General features: G+C 38.2%; 1 protein-coding gene across 1 annotated transcript in view; it reads left to right on the top strand.

Moving 5' to 3' along the window:
* The first annotated feature begins 4,614 nt into the window (after positions 1 to 4,614).
* The window catches only part of Cd53 (CD53 antigen), a 31,289-nt gene continuing 17,853 nt past the window's right edge, over positions 4,615 to 18,050 (top strand). Inside the window, exon 1 of the mRNA NM_007651.3 lies at positions 4,615 to 4,797. The gene's annotated coding sequence lies outside the window, so the exon portion shown is untranslated. The remainder of the gene's footprint in view (positions 4,798 to 18,050) is intronic.

Here is an 18,050-nt window from a genome sequence, read left to right as displayed (position 1 = left end):
CAAATATTTGATGGAGCATGGTAAGTCTTGTGGAAGAGTCAGGGGAAGGATTGAAGGACCCAAAGAGGATAGGAACTCCACAGGAAGATCAACAGAGTCAAATAATCTGGACCCTTTGGACATCCAAGAGACTCAACTGCCAACCAAAGTGTGAGCATGGACTGGACCTATGCCCCTGGCACATGTGTAGCAGATGTGCAACTTGGTCTTCATGCAGGTCCCCCAACACTTAGAGCAGGGGCTGTTCCTGTATATGTTGCCTAATCCTGCAGTCACTGATGTGGTGTGTGTGTGTGTGTGTGTGTGTGTGTGTGTGTGTGTGTGTGAGAGAGAGAGAGAGAGAGAGAGACAGACAGACAGACAGACAGACAGACAGACAGACAGAGACAGACAGAGACAGACAGAGACAGAGAGACAGAGAGAGAGACAGAGACACAGAGACACAGAGACACAGAGAGAGAGACAGAGAGACAGAAAGAGAAATATAACTAGGGGGAATGACTCTCCATTCTCAGATAAGGAGAGGGGAGGATATGGGGGGGAGGAGTTGTGAAGGGAGACTGGGAGAAGAGGGAGGGTTGATATTGGGATGTAAAGTGAATAAATAAATAAATAAATGAATGAATGAATAAATAAATAAATAAATAAATAAATAAATAAATATGTCAGGAGAATGAATGGAAATATGCAGCTGCTGGGGGTGGGAGGCTGGGTGAACCTCTAGAAAAATCCCAGAGACTTAGGATGTGAGAGGCTCCTAGGCCTCAATGGGGATGACCTTAGCCAAAATGCCCAACAGCGAAGAGACCACCTCTAGTAGATAGACAGGGCTTCCAGTGGAGGGATGGAGTCACCAAACTACCTTAAAAAAATTTGACCTGGGATTATTTCTTTCTGAAGGAAATGCAAGGACAAAAATGGAGCAGAGATTGAAGGAAAGGTCATCTAGTGAGCTGCCCAACTTGGGATTCTTACTATTTCTTTTATGTGGTACTATTACTGATGCCATGTTGTGCTTGCAGACAAGAGCCTGACTCTTCTTGCTTGGGTTTCCTGTCATCACAGCATGACTGTCATCTGAGAGACTGTACTAGCAGCTGACTGAGACAGATATAGATACTTACAGACAACCATTGGACTGAGGTCAGGGACTCCCCTATGGAATAGTTATGGGAAAGATTGATGGAGTTGAAGGGGATGGCAACTCCATAGGAAGACCAAAAGTATCGACTAACTAGGACCCCTGGGAGCTCTCAGAGACTAATCCACTGACCAAAGTGCATACATGGGCTGGTCCATGGCCCCCTGAACTTATGTAGCAGAGGACTCAGTGGAGGATGTGCCAAATCATGTATAGACTTGATGCCCCAAGGAAGAGGGATGTGGGGAATGAAATGGGAGTGGAGAGGTGAGGGGGCACTGGGTGGGTGGATAGAGGAGCACCCTTTTAGAGGCAAGGGGAGCAGGTATGAGGTGAAGAACTCTTAGAGAGGGAACCAGGAAGTGTGGCAACATTTGGAATATAAAGAAATAAAACAATTTTAAAAAAGCATGAACAAGGGGATTGAAAAATTGTAAAAGTCAGAGGACCAGGATTAAAAGTAGTTTTAATTTGTGTCTTTCTGCTGGCTGAGGATGCTCAATATTTAAAAAAATATTTGTTGTCCACCTGTTTTTCTTCTTTGGAGAACTGTCTGTTAAGTTCATTGACCTATTCATCAATAAGCAGTTTTGAAGGTTTTCTTGTTTTTTGGGTTTTTGTTTTGTTTTGTTTTGTTTTGCTTTTGGTGCTTAGTTTGTGCAACTCTTTATATTTCTAAATATCAAACCCCTTTGAGATACAGCTGGCAAAGGTATTCTCTTCTGTATTCTGTCTACTTTCTGAGAGGCTGTGTAGATTAATTTTCTTTAATCCCATTTTTTAAAATCATGGGTGTATTTCCTGTTCTATTGGGATTCTATTCCAAAAAGGGGTTGGTTATACCAATCTGTTGAAGTGTTTTCCATAGTAGTTTTAGCATTCTAGGTTTTAAATTTTTTTGTTTGTTTGTTTTTTGTTTTTTGAGACAGGGTTTCTCTGTATAACCCTGGCTGTTTTGGAACTCACTTAGTAGACCAGGCTGGCCTTGAACTCAGAAATCCACCTGTCGCTGCCTCCCTGAGGCTGAGATTAAAGGCGTGCACCACCACCTCCCGGCTCTAGGTTTTAAATTAAGGTCTTTGGTGCACTTTGAATTTATTTTTGTAAAGGGTAAAAGAAAATACAGATTTAATTTAATTCTTCTGTTAGTAGCTATCTAATTTTGCCAGTTTTAATTCAATACATTTTAGTTTTTCTTTTCTTTATTTATTTATGTTAAATTTTATTAGATATTTTCTTCATTTACATTTCAAAAGCTATCCCAAAAGTCCCCTATACCCTCACCCCGCCCTGCTCCCCTACCCACTCACTCCCACTTCTTGGCCCTGGCATTTCCCTGTACTGGGGCATATAAAGTTTGCTAGATCAAGGGGCCTCTCTTCCCAATGATGGCCAACTAGGCCATCTTCTGCTACATATGCAGCTAGAGACAGGAGCCCTGGGGGTACTGGTTAGTTCATATTGTTGTTCCACCTATAGGGTTCCAGACTCCTTCAGCTTTTGGGTACTTTTTCTAGCTCCTACGTTGGGGGCCCTGTGTTCCATCCTATAGATGACTGTGAGCATCCATTTCTGTATTTGCCAGGCACTGGCAAAGCCTCACAGGAGACAGCTATATCAGGGTCCTTTCAGCAAAATTTTGCAGAAGTGTCTGCGTTTGGTGGCTGATTCTGGGATGGGCCCCAAGTGGGGCAGTCTCTGGATGATCCATCCTTTCGTCTTAGCTCCAAACTTTGTCTCTGCAACTCTTTCCATGGATATTTTATTCCTTATTCTAGGGAGGAATGAATTATCCATGCGTTGGTCTTCCTTCTTGATTTTCTTGTGTTTTGGAAGTTGTGAAATTTATAGAGGAGAAAGTGCAGAAAACCCTCGAAGATATGGGCACGGGGGAAAAATTCCTAAACAGAACAGCAATGGCTTGTGCTGTAAGATCAAGAATCGACAAATGGGACCTCATAAAATTGCAAAGCTTCTATAGGGCAAAAGATATTGTCAATAAGACAAAAAGGCCACCAACAGATTGGGAAAGAATTTTTACCAATCCTAAATCTGATATGGGACTAATATCCATTATATACAAAGAGCTCACTAAGCTGAACTCTAGAAATTCAAATAACCCCATTAAAAATGGGTTACAGAACTAAACAAAGAATTTTTGACTGAGGAATATGGAAGGGCTGAGAAGCACTTGAAAAAATATTCAACATTCTTAATCATCAGAGAAATGCAAATCAAAAGAACCCTGAGATTCCATCTCACACCAGTCAGAATGGCTAGGATCAAAAATTCATGTGACAGCAGATGCTGGGGAGGATGTGGAGAAAGATGAACACTCCTCCATTGCTGGTGGGATTGCAAACTGGTACAACCACTCTGGAAATCAGTTTGGCGGTTCTTCAGAAAACTGGACATAGTACTACCAGTAGATCTAGCAATACCTCTCCTGGGCATATACCCAGAAGATGTTCTAACTGGTAAAAAGGACACATGGTCCACTATGTTCATAGCAGACCTATTTATAATAGCCAGAAGCTGAAAAGAACCCAGATGTCCCTAAACAGAGGAATGGATACAGAAAATATGGTACATTTACACAATGGAGCACTACTCAGCTTTTAAAAACAATGAATTTATGAAATTCTTGGGCAAATGGATGGATCTGGAGTATCACCCTGAGTGAGATAACCCAATCACAAAAGAAATCCTTTGATATGCACTCACTGATAAGTGGATATTAGCCCAGAAACCTAGAATACCCAAGATAGTTTTTTTTTAAACAAGATTTGTTTACTTATTATGTATATGTATATGTATATGTATATGTGTATGTGTATGTGTATGTGTATGTGTATGTGTATGTGTGTGTATATGTATAATGTATATGTATATGTATATGTATATGTATATACTGTAGCTGTCTTCAGGCACACCAGAAGAGGGCATTAGATCCCATTTATAGATGGTTGTGAGCCACCATGTGGCTGCTGGGAATTAAACTCAGGACTTCTGGAAGAGCAGTCAGTGCTCTTAACTGCTGAGCGATCTCTCCAGCTGCATTTTTGTTTTTCTAGTTCATGTTTTGATACACCTTTGTCCAAAAGTAGATATTCAATCCTACACAAGTTTATCTCTGTGTCCTCTACTATGCTATATTGATCTACAAGTATGGTTTCATTCCAGTACCATGCTGGCTTGGTCAGTATGGTTTAGTAGTATAGTTTGTGGTCAAACGGTGGGGACACATACACAGAAACAGACCCACGGGTATTTTGTAGTTGCTGCTTCAATTGAGAAGCACTGTTCTATGGCCAGGAAATATCACTCAAATTACTGTAAAGTTCACCAGAACTCAGATTGGTGTGTCAGACCTTCTTTAGCTTCCAGAAACCAGCTTAGAATAGGCTGGGAGTGGAAGCCTCTGCAAGTTCACTGAGGAACAGTTGACTATCTGAGCCTAAGAGAGAACACTCAGTCTCACTTCCTCACTCTTCTCGCTTGGGTTTCCTGTCGTCACAGCATGATTGTATTTTTTCTCTCTTCACTTCTCCTTTTACACAAATAGACATAGACTTCTGGGTTACAGGCTGTGCTGGCCACCTAAAAGATAATCAGTGAATTCTACCTGAAGTACTGAGGGACACTGCCTTCAAAAGGTAAGATTTATGACTTTTAACAGCTCTAAATCAGCTAATAAGGCACATAGCATTTTGAGAGTCTCCACACATCCCTTTAGTAACTTTAAAATGTGATGTGTTTACAAATATTTAGATCAGCACTTCCCTTAGGCAACTGGGCTAGAAATACTTTGATTTAATTGGTGTTTTATTTTCTGATATCTCTTTGGGCCTAAGTATTCATAAGCTTACATTATTATGCCACTTGAATTGCTTACTGTATATGGTGGTTTCTAATGCTTGAAGTTTTTGAGGTGAGATGAGATGAAATTGGGGAGATCTTCTATGTTGTTTTTTCTTCAAAAACTTGAAGTTTCATTTTAGAGCAGGGAGGAAAATCATAACCAGAGTGATTTAGAACAGTAGCCAGAAGACATGTTGTCTTTGTTTGAAAACATTTTAAAGGAAAGTTAGTGCTGAGAATGTCATGTTTTGATATAAGATAGATACAAAAAACCTGCAACATAGGTGTTCTGCAATGTACTTCATGTATTTTATTCCTATGGCTTAGTTTGGGGGAAGGTAAACATTGTGATCTGAAGGGCTTCTTTCTTCACTTTAAATGGTCTGTGATACACAAAGCTTGAACATTGACAAATTTCACATAAAATGTGCAGCAGAGAGGAAACCCACATAACTTGATACAGTAATAGTTTCCAACTTGCAAGCCATTCTAGGGTGTAAGTATTCAGCAAAATGATAGTCAAGCTTTGGTCAATACAAAATGTCTGTATCAGGTCTTTCTTGGTCCAAGAGCTGTGAAGAGCTCATTTGATTATAATCTAAAAGGGAGAAAGTAAAGTATCCATGTCCACATTTTCTCACCTAAAATTCAAGGGAGATGATTGGGAGTTAGTTGCAGCTTGTCAGAGCCACCCTCAGAGGCTACTAAACCTTATGTTTATAAATAGTGACCTAAGTGAACTAAGTTAAAAACCATGGGTTAGGCACCCTTTGATGTCTGACAGTATACTGTTGATACAGAGGAGAAATGAAGAAGAATGGAGAATTTGCCCAGTAATAGTTTTTTCCATGAGGAGCTTTTCTTGGTAATCATATCTATTAGAAGATTGAGCCAGAGAAGAATTTTATCTGCTGTGTGAGCAATGTTTTGCTTTCTCAATCTCGATCCAAATCTTCACTGCTTTGAAACTGGTTGATTAAGAGCAGATGCCAAACTGAAATGTGGTTTCCTGTGTGGGCCAGTTAAGGTTATTTTGCTTTTAGATATGATGTTTGCTTATCTTTATGCTCACAGGAAGTGATTCACAGCCTAGGCCAACACAACTACCTCACTACCACTCAAAGGATTTCAAGTTTTTTGTTAGCAAGAGGCAAATATATAAAGGAAAACCTCTGTTGTTTTGATATCTTCTATGTCCTCTGACTGCCTAGAAGCCTCAGACTAGTGCTTAGCTTCCTCATTCCCCACTACCCTGCAATGTCCCAACAGCCAGGCACTGTGCTCAGGTTCTAGAAACACAAAGTTAACGGATGTGGTTGTCAATCACAAAGAGATTACCATGGAGGGCAGATATTAGGACACACATAACACAAAATAATATGCTCTTTTCTATAAAGTAGGGAGAGTGCACACAATATACAGGAGTTCAGGAGTTTTCCAAAGACTCCCTCAGAGAGAAGACTACTATGAATGTATTATAGAGACTGGAACCATTAACATTTCCAGTTACAAGGCACTACATATGTACTCAAAGAAGTATTACTCCCCCACTTCCTGCCACAGGCATGGTAGAAATGAAATTAAGCAAGAGAGACTAATCACATGGTCACAGGAAGCACCAAGCCCTTTTTCCTACTAGGCAACTGAAAGTATATGGCAAGTTTACTCAACAGACAAGTGCTGGGTGTATCAAAGGGCAGAGTCTGAGACTTAAATACAATAATTTTGGTTGAATGTGGCTTTGAGTTAGGGCACAGATTCCTTCTAGCCTGGATATTTCACATGATCAGAAGGAAAGGTAAAGCTTTTTGTGAAGTTATAGCCGTTCCCCTCCTTCCAGTTTCTATCCAATGACTAGTATATTGGTTTGGTTATAGTGGTTTGGCTTTTGCTGATAATCAGCTCACAGCACTTTATACACCAACAAGCATCCACTGTTTGTAGGTTGCTCTGTAGACTAGGCATCTGCCCTTAGGACATTGCTCTTTATACTAGGAACTTGCCCTCAGGATGGTTTCAGGACTAGCTACCACTTTAGGTGTATGCATTGGGTCAAACTAGACACCTGTATAAAGCTGGCCTCCAGGGTTGCTGCTCTTGGACAAGAGGAAGGTTGGATACTTGGTTTAGGAAGAAAGGTTTTGATAAAGAGGAAAATATGTATTTCCAAAAGCAATAGGTAAGAACTTACAACATAATCCATTCATCTCTATGTTGGGGTAGAGATGCAAATCTTCTCTACTGATTGTCCATTCTCCGAAAGTAGAATAATACCATTTACTACAAAGTTCTTTATCATTTTAGGGTAGTAAAATGATATGATGTCTACTGGATGGACTGCATGAGAGTTTCAGATAACAGCTCCTAGTTTAAACAATAGCCTTATTATAAAGATCTTTACCCTATGTAAGCTACTAATGACATCTAGCTGAGCTTCCAAATGTGAGAAAATGAGTCCCCCCATCATTCAAGTTTATCTTTCTTCACCTTTTTTTCTTTTCCTTTTCTCTTCCTTATTTTTCTTTTCATGAGCTTTTTCTTATGAATTTCAAACAAAATTTTTAAAGCAGTATTTCCAAGAAACACAATGAGGAAAAAGGTGATTAAAGCCTTTCCGGCCCATGGTACATTTCACTCTTGAGAACCTCTCAGAAGCTCAGTGCCACTTTCAGAAATGGCTTGGTCTTACAGGTGGCATTCACTGAACCTCTGGCACTGAACCATTCAGGAAATTCTATCACATTTACTCCTTAGAACAATATGAGGGCAATATTATTAGCCCAGTTTAAAGTTGAGTAAAGTGAAAGTTTGACAGCTTAAGGAAGTTGTTCAATGCATTATGTTAAGGGGTGAAGCTGGAACTTATACTAAACCTGATTCTAAAGCTTTTGTTTATCAAATCATGATCTGTACTTGTTGAACTCAATGATCACTAATCTTCATTAGGTGACATTGCTCACATATGGTTTTCCACACCTGGAAGCAACTTCAGGTCATTGATTACTTGCAATATGACTTCATTTGATCCAACCTGCAAAGCAGCAAGTCCACCAAAGCTCTATGCTTTGTTGAAGTAGACATTAGACTGACATGCAGTCACAAGTCTGCGTATCTGTATCTGTGGAGCATATCAACAAGAGACATGCTTTCCCACAAAGATACACCTGTTGAATTGATATGTGCTGGACTGCCCATAATACCAGAATAAATAAACCCCAATATAATGACTCAGTATTATGAATAAGGATTATTTTAGTATAAAATTAAATAGTTTTGTAAGTATACTTTTCTTCTATAGACCTACAATGAAAATTAGTTTACAATAAGTTATTTAAAGGTGCACAGAAAATACCTTTTCTACAGTCCACATGAGAGTATCTATTGTTGTTCTTGTTGTGATTAAGCATTTATGTTGGCGAGACTTGATGAGTGTAGTTCCCGACATTCCTGGGATGCACAACGAACTCCCTGCTCTTTTGGATCTTACAATCTTTCTTTCCTCTTCTACACAATGATCCCTGTATCTTAAGTATGGGAGTTGTTTCATAGATGTACCCATTGGGGTTGGATTTTAGAACTCCTCATTTTAATTGGATGTGGTTTTCTGTAATGGTTTTATCTATTGAAAACCAAAGTTTCTTTGATGTGAGGTAAGGACTACACTGATCTGTAGGCATAAGGATAAATATTTAGAATGTAGTTAGGATTATTTTTATTTAGTGAAGTGGCAGTTGTTGATTTAGTCTCTAATCCACAGCCCTGGGTCACTGGCTAGGTTTCTTGTATTTTCCTCTTGTTGAGTGGGTTGTAAGTACAATGAGATACCTGCTGGTTACCCATAAGTTATTTTTATTATTTCTGCATGCTTAGGATCATCATGCAATTCTGGTAATTGTTGGAGTTCATAGGCATCATATCTGTGTATGGCTGTTGGTTAGCTCCCTCCTTTGGATTCATACATGGCACCTAAATTGATATAATTTACTTTCAAAATGTTCTGACCATAGATTTCTTGCATTCCTTTCTTCCTTGTTTTTGGTTTTGTTCAAGAAGAACTGGTTAATATCTCATAAGTGGTCTATGTGAAAGCAAAGCTCCTTGCTGTTGTTACCGATTGGCCTCTGAGACTGAATCAGATAAAAACAAAGCTCAAGAACTGGTAGGATGTTTTGAAGTTTCTGTTTAACCAGAGCCATCTCCAAACTTGATCTCAATGGTGCTGCAATTGCAGATTAAAGGAAAGAGAGATCAAACTAGGAACCTACAAGATAGTTCACTAGCCTAAGATCTTTACTTGGAGTAATTAAATATTGTTTGGTTCTGGCTCCCACCCTGGCTTCTGGGATGTGCCCCAGATCACTGTGGTTTAGTCTTGAAGGTTTTCTGGAAATTGACGTCAGGAGCTTTCTTCATTAAAAAAAAAAAAAAAAAAAGCCTATGAGAATGCTGTGAGTCATGGGGGCGGAAGTGGCAGATTTTAACTGTTAGGTAGATATCAGTTCCTCTGAATGTTAGATAGAGGAGTGGGAGGTTCCGAAAGTGGCTGGTAAGGGTGAAGAAATTATGATTCATGACAGTAGCAGAATTACAGTTAAGAAGTATCAATGAAAACAGTTTAATGATTGGGGTCACCACAACTTGAGGAACTGTAATGAAAGGCTGCAGCATTAGGAAGGTTGAGAACTGCTGCTCTAGACTAACACCGAACTCCTTGCCCGAAGAGACATTCCTACCTCAGCTTCCCACGTCTTGAATAGTAGGGACTATAGGGTTCTTGAACTTGGACTAAAATTTAACTCAAATGTGATTTGTAAGTGTTCTTTCCCTGTCTGTGATTGCTCCTCCCCCTTTACCAACTTACCAATTTTTGGACTGTGCTTTTGGTGTTTTATCTGAGAACTATTTTACTAAGTATCTTGGGTCGCATCATCTCTGACATCATTTTGTGATTTTAGGATTTTACATCCAGATACAATATTAGTATATACTTTTGATATAATAAGAATTTTAGATCCAAGATTTTAAAATAAATATTGACATTCAATTGTTTCAGTGTTGTTTGTTGAAAAGAATATGCTCTATTACCTGCTGTATTGAGTTCACATATTTATTGTAAATCAGTTTGCCACAAATATATTAATTCTATTTAGTTTCATTATGTTGCTTGACATCAAGACTAGGCCATTTTAATGTTGTGGCTTTATATAAAGCAATGTAACTTGATAGTGTCTGGCCTTAAACTTTGTTCCTTATAAAATTCATTTTACTATTCTAAATACTTTGAATTCCTAAAGAATTTTAGAATTTATTTATTAGTGTCTACACATAAATCTGCTATTAGATTATGGATTAAGATTATAAGGAACTTACATATAATATGTGAATAACTGACATTTTAACAATATTGTTAAAATGAATTCATGGACATAGTATAACTTTCTATTTCTCATATATTTTTCAAATTCAGAATTTTTTTTTTAGTTTTTGTTATACAAGTCTCGTATAACACTTGTTAGATTTTTATCCCCATTTATTTCTATATATTTCATAGTTGATGCTGTCCTGTATAATAACCTCAAAAGTTTATTTCTTATCATTGCTTGTATATAAAATACTAATAATTTTTCATTCTTTTTTTCCTTTTATTGAAAATACATTCTTTCACAATGTATCTTGATTATAGTTTTCTCTCCCTCTACTCCTTCCAGCTCTTCCTCACTTTCTTTTCTCTCTGAATCCACTCCCTTTCAGGCTCTCATTAGAAAAGAATGGCATTCTAAGTGATAACATCCAAATATAACAAAATAAAATATAATGGGATGAAGCAAAACTATTACATTGAAGTTAGACATGGCAACTAAACAGGAGGAAGAATCTCAAGAGCAGGTACCAAGAGTCTGAGACTTGTTCTAGGAGTCATGAGCCCCATAAATATCCTAAGCTAATAGCTAAAACATGTACAGAGGACCTGGTGTAGACCCGTGTATGCCTTGTGCTTGCCGCTTTAGTCTCTGTGTGCACATATGCATCATGCTTAGTTGATTCTCCTGGTATCCTTTATCCTCTATTCCTGTTACAGTCTTACATGCCTTATTTTCCACAGAATTCCCTGAGTTCTAAGGGGATATATTTGATGGAAACCTCCCATTTAGATTCTCTTTTTTTTTTTCAATTTTTATTAGATATTTTCTTCATTTGCATTTCAAATGCTATCCCGAAAGTCCCCTATTCCCCTCACCCTGGCCCTGCTCCCCTACCCACCCACTCCCACTTCTTTGGCCCTGGCATTCCCCTGTACTGGGGCATATAAAGTTTGCAAGACCAAGGGGCCTCTCTTCCCAATGATGGCCTACTAGGCCATCTTCTGCTACATATGCAGCTAGAGACACAAGCTCTGGGGGTACTGGTTAGTTCATATTGTTGTTCCACCTATAGGGTTGCAGACCCCTTCAGCTCTTGGGTACTTTCTCTAGCTCCTCCATTGGGGGCCCTGTGTTCCGTCCAATAGATGACTGTGAGCATCCACTGCTGTATTTGCCAGGCACTGGCATAGCCTCACACAAGACAGCTATATCAGGGTCCTTTCAGCAAAATCTTGCTGGCATGTGCAATAGTGTCTGCATTTGGTGGCTGATCATGGGATGGATCTCCGGGTAGGGCAGTCTCTGGTTGGTCCATTCTTTCGTCTTAGCTCCAAACTTTGTCTCTGTAACTCCTTCCATGGGTATTTTGTTCCCTATTCTAAGGAGGAATGAAATATCCACACGCTGGTCTTCCTTCTTCTTGATTTTCTTGTGTTTTGCAAATTGTATCTTAGGTATTCTAAGTTTCTGGGCTAACATCCACTTATCAGTGAGTGCATATCAAGTAACTTGTGATTGGGTTACCTCACTCAGCATGATATCCTCCAGATACATCCATTTGCCCAAGAATTTCATAAATTCATTGTTTTTAATAGCTGAGTAGTACTCCATTGTGAAAATGTACCATATTTTCTGTATCCATTCCTCTGTTGAGGGACATCTGGGTTCTTTCTAGCTTCTGGCTATTATAAATAAGGCTGCTATGAACATAGTGGAGCATGTGTCCTAATTACCAGTTGGAACAACTTCTCGTTATATGCTCAAAAGAGATATTGCTGGATCTTCCGGTAGTACCATGTCCAATTTTTAGATTCTCTTTTTGTATAATGTGTGTCTATGGGTCTTTGCATCTGTCCCTATCCACTACCGGAAGTATCTACTCTGATGATGGCTGCATAAGGCACTGATCTATGAGTTAGCAGAATATTATTTGGAGTTATTTTATTAATATTTTTTTAGAATAAAATAAGGTTTTACCCTAGGTCCCTGGACTATCTAGTCTCTGGTTCTTGGTTACCCAAGCAATGTCAGGTATAGGACCAATAGATGACATGGGCCTTAAGTCAAATCAGGCATTGGTTGACTACTCTCACAAGTTCTGTGCCACCATTGCCCTAGTGTATTTTGCAGGTAGGACAGATTGCAAGTTAGGGGTTTAGTGGCTGGTTTTGGTGTCTAAGTTTCTCTTTTGGTAGTCTGCTGAGTACCTTCCCACACTGAAAAAACTAGAACATAGTGGTGAGTACTCCATGTAGGCACCAGCAGAACTTCTCTATTTTCAATGAATTGTGACTATTACTTCAGCAATGGGGCTACTCTGTCAGTTTGTAGAGATTTTATTGAGTTAGAAATAGCTCTGAGTTGTTTAGGGATTTCCATGGGACTTATTGGTCAAAAACTCAATTGAATGTAACCAAGTCCTGCCATAGGAAGCATTGCTTCATGACAAGAGATGGCCAGTTGAGAATATATATACCTTCTTACATTCCAGAAAGTATCCAATGCACTAGGTTTTCATATCACTCCTTAAAGCCTCCCAAGTCCAACCTCATATCCCTACACACTCTTCACCCCATCTCCACAGCAACCTGTTTGCCCCATCTGATACCCATCCACCTTTGTCTGAAGATAAAAAAATCTACTCTATTTCCCCCTCCCATGGAGATCCATCCTCCCCGTCAACTCTCCTGTACATAACTTCTCTGATGCTACAGATCATAGTTTGGTTTTAATATATTTAACAGCTGTTACCTACTTCTAAGTGAATATATACCATTTCTATCATTCTGGTTCTGCGTTATCTCATTAAGGATGAGTTTTTCTAGTTCTGTTCATTTGCCGGTAAATTTCATGATGCAATTTTTAACAGTTAATTTTGTAAATGTATCACATATGTTTTTTCAATCATTTGTTGATGGACATGTAAGTTGTTTCCAATTTCTGGCTATTATGAATGAAGCCACAATGATCATGATTGAGCCAAGTACCTTTGTGATAGGATAGGGCATTGTAGTATTTCTAGAAATCAGGAATGGTGTTTTAGATTAAAATAACAATTCTATAACATGACTAACAACAATAAAATAAAACAATTATAATAAAAGAATAATTCTTTTATTGTTCAAGATTGTTTTAGCTACACTTGGATTTTTGTTTTATTCCACATGAAGTTGTGAGTTGTCCTTTTAAGGTCTGTAAGAATTGTCTTGAAATTTTGATGGGGATTCTGTTTAATCTCTAAGATTGCTTTTGGTAAGATGGCAAGTTTTATTAGGTTATTCCTACTGATCCCTGAACATGGGAAATATTTTCATCTTCTGATATCTTCTTCAGTTTCTTTTGTCAAAGACTTAAAATTTTTATTCTATAGGTCTTTCACTTGCATGGTTAGAATTATCTCTAAAGTATTTTATATTATCTGTGACTATTATCTGTGTTTTTTCCCTGATTTCTTTCTCAGTTCTGTGCATTTGTATATAGGGGGAGCCAAGTTTTTTGCGTTAATCTTGTATCCAGCTACTTTGCTGAAAGTGTTTATGAACTACAGGAGTTCTTGGGTGAAAATTTTAGGGTCCTTAAGTATACTATCATATCATCTGCAAATAAGGATACTTTGAATTTTTTTTTTACCAATTTGTGTCCCTTTAATCTCTTTCAGTTATTTTATTGCTCTAGCTAAAACTTCAAGTACTATATTGAAAAGTTATATAAAGTGGATAAACTTTTTTTTTCCTGATTTTAGTGGAATTGCTTTGAATTTCTATCCATTCAAATTGATGTTGGCTGTATGCTTGCAGTAAATTGCCCTTATTATGTTTAGGTATGTCTCTTGTTTTTATTTTTTATTTTTATTTTTATTTTTATTTTTATTTTTATATTTATTTATTTATTTATTTATTTATTTGGTTTTTCAAGACAGGGTTTCTCTGTATAGCTCTGGCTGTCCTGGAACTCATTCTGTAGACCAGGCTGGTCTCAAACTCAGAAATCCACCTGCCTCTGCCTCCCAAGTGCTGGGATTAAAGGCATGTGCCACCACTGCCCAGCTCTTGTTTTTAAAACCCTGCAGTATACAGGGTTTTAAAATATGTCGTTATGATTTTCTTGGTGTATACTATTATGGTCCTCTTTTCATTTCTAATGATGTTAATTTGGATATTCCCTGTCTTTCTTGTAGTTAGTTATTTTTTCCATGTTGATTTTTCTCAAAGAAAAAATTATTTGTTTTGATGATTTTTTGAATTGTTTTCTTTGATCCTATTTAATTGATTTTTAGCCCTCAGTTTATTTCCTGCCTTTACTACTCTTGGGCGAACTTATTTCTTTTTGTTCTAGAGATTTCAGATATGTTAATTTACTAGTATGAGATCTTTCCAGTTTTGTTTTGTTGTCTGTATTAATGTAGGCACATAGCACTATGAACTTTTCTCTTAACACTGCTTTCATTGTTTCCCATAAGTTTGGGTATTTTGTGTATTAATTTTCATTGAAAAGTCTCTAACTTCTTTATTTCTGTCTTACACAGTTTTTTTTTAATTAGGTATTTTCCTCATTTACATTTCCAATGCTATCCCCAAAGTCCCCCATACCCACCCCCACCCCCCGCTCCCCTACCCACCCACTCCCCCTTTTTGGCCCTGGCATTCCCCTGTACTGGGGCATATAAAGTTTGCAAGTCCAATGGGCCTCTCTTTCCAGTGATGGCCGACTAGGCCATCTTTTGATACATATGCAGCTAGAGACAAGAGCTCTGGGGGTACTGGTTAGTTCATATTGTTGTTCCACCTATAGGGTTGCAGTTCCCTTTAGTTCCTTGGGTGCTTTCTCTAGCTCCTCCATTGGGGGCCCTGTGATCCATTCAATAGCTGACTGTGAGCATCCACTTCTGTGTTTGCTAGGCCCTGGCATAGTCTCACAAGAGACAGCTATATTTGGGTCCTTTCAACAAAATCTTGCTAGTGTATGCAATGGTGTCAGCATTTGGAAGCTGATTATGGGATGGATCCCTGGATATGGCAATCACTAGATGGTCCATCCTTTCGTCACAGCTCCAAATTTTGTCTCTGTAACTCCTTCCATGGGTGTTTTGTTCCCAATTCTAAGAAGGGGCAAAGTGTCCACACTTTGGTCTTTGTTCTTCTTGAGTTTCATGCGTTTAGCAAATTGTATCTTATATCTTGGGTATCCTAAGTTTCTGGGGTAATATCCACTTATCAGTGAGTACATATTGTGTGAGTTCCTTTGTGATTGGGTTCCCTCACTCAGGATGATGCCCTCCAGGTCCATCCATTTGCCTAGGAATTTCATAAATTCATTCTTTTTAATAGCTGAGTAGTACTCCATTGTGTAAATGTACCACATTTTCTGTATCCATTCCTCTGTTGAGAGACATCTGGGTTCTTTCCAGCTTCTGGCTATTATAAATAAGGCTGCTATGAACATAGTGGAGCATGTGTCCTTCTTACTGGATGGGACATCTTCTGGATATATGCCCAGGAGAGGTATTGCGGGATCCTCCAGTAGTATTATGTCCAATTTTCTGAGGAACCACCAGACTGATTTCCAGAGTGGTTGTACAAGCTTGCAATCCCACCAAAAAAGGAGGAGTGTTCCTCTTTCTCCACATCCTCGCCAGCATCTGCTGTCACTTGAATTTTTGATCTTAACCATTCTGACTGGTGTGAGGTGGAATCTCAGGGTTGTTTTGATTTGCATTTCCCTGATGATTAAGGATGTTGAACATTTTTCAGGTGCTTCTTTGCCAATCGGTATTCCTCAGGTGAGAATTCTTTGTTCAGTTCTGAGCCCCATTTTTTAATGGAGTTATTTGATTTTATAGAGTCCACCTTCTTGAGTTTTTATATATATTTGATATTAGTCCCCTATCTGATTCGAGATAGGTAAAGATCCTTTCCCAATCTGTTGGTGGTCTTTTTGTCTTATTGACGGTGTCTTTTGCCTTGCAGAAGCTTTGCAATTTTATGAGGTCCCATTTATTGATTCTTGATCTTACAGCACAAGCCATTGCTGTTCTATTCAGGAATTTTTCCCCTGTGCCCATATCTTCAAGGCTTTTCCCCACTTTCTCTTCTATAAGTTTCAGTGTCTCTGGTTTTATGTGGAGTTCCTTAATCCACTTAGATTTGATCTTAGTACAAGGAGATAAAAATTGATTAATTCGCACTCTTCTACATGATAACAGCCAGTTGTGCCAGCACCATTTGTTGAAAATGCTGTCTTTTTTCCACTGGATGGTTTTAGCTCCCTTGTCAAAGATCAAGTGACCATAGGTGTGTGGGTTCATCTTTGGGTCTTCAATTCTGTTCCATTGTTCTACTTGTCTGTCACTATACCAGTACCATGCAGTGTTTATCACAATTGCTCTGTAGTACATCTTTAGGTCGGGCATGGTGATTCCACCAGAGGTTCTTTTATCCTTGAGAAGAGTTTTTGCTATCTTTGTTTTTTTGTTATTCCAGATGAATCTGCCGATTGCCCTTTCTAATTCGTTGAAGAATTGAGTTGGAATTTTGATGGGGATTGCATTGAATCTGTAGATTGCTTTTGGCAAAATAGCCATTTTAACTATATTGATCCTGCCAATCCATGAGCATGGGAGATCTTTCCATCTTCTGAGACAGTTTTTATATTCAATAGAGGGTTGTTCAGTTTCCATGAGTTTGTAAGCTTTCTGGTGTTTCTGTTGTTGTTGATATATAATTTTAATCTATGGTTAATTATATGATAGGATGCAAGAAGTTATTTCAGTTTTCTGGTATCTGCTGAGAATTGCTTTGTGTTTGAGTACGTGATCAATTTTGCAGAAGACTCCATGAGATGCAAAGAAGAAGTTATATTCATTTGTGTTTGGGTGATATGTTCTGTAAATATGTTAGGTCAATTTGTAATATAGTTTAGCTCCAATATTTCTCTGTTTAGTTTTTTTTTCTAAATGACCTGTCCATTGGTGAGAATTAAATATTGAAGTCTCTCACTATCAGTATATGAGGGTCAATATGTGGTTTAAGCTAAAGTAGTGTTTCTTTTACAAACTTGGGTGCCCTGTGTTTGCCACATACATGTTAAGGATTGAAATGTTATCTTGGTAGATATTTCCTTTGATATAGATTAGTTTCCTTTCTCTTTAGATTAGTTTTGGTTTGAAGACTATTTTGCTGGATATTAAAATGGCTACACTGGCTTGTTTCTTATGCCTATTTTCTTGGAATATCTTTCTCCAATCTTTTACTCTGAGATAATGTCTATCATTGATGTTAAAGCACGTTTCTTGAATACAGGTGAAGGATGGATCCTGTTTTAACATTCATCCTGTTAGTTTGTGTCTTAAAAAAAACGGGGTGATTAAGACCATTGATACTGAGACATATTAATGAGCAATGATTATTGATTCCTGTTAATTTGTGTATACATATGGCATATGTGTGTGTTTGTGCATGCACAGACATGTGCACATGCTTTCTTTCTTTTGATTTCTATGTGTTTTTATGTTTCATATGTCCTGCATTTTCATGCATGTAGTCAACTTTCTCAGGCTTGAGTTTTTGTTCTATAATCTTTTCTAGGGCTGGATTTTGTATATGTGTGTGTGTGTGTGTGTGTGTGTGTGTGTGTGTGTGTTTTAGATTTATATCACAGAGACATCTTATTTTCTCCATCTATGGTGC

Source organism: Mus musculus, chromosome 3 (assembly GCF_000001635.26).
Source record: "Mus musculus strain C57BL/6J chromosome 3, GRCm38.p6 C57BL/6J".
Classification (NCBI taxonomy): domain Eukaryota; kingdom Metazoa; phylum Chordata; class Mammalia; order Rodentia; family Muridae; genus Mus; species Mus musculus.
This window is presented reverse-complemented; position numbering and strand designations above follow the sequence as displayed.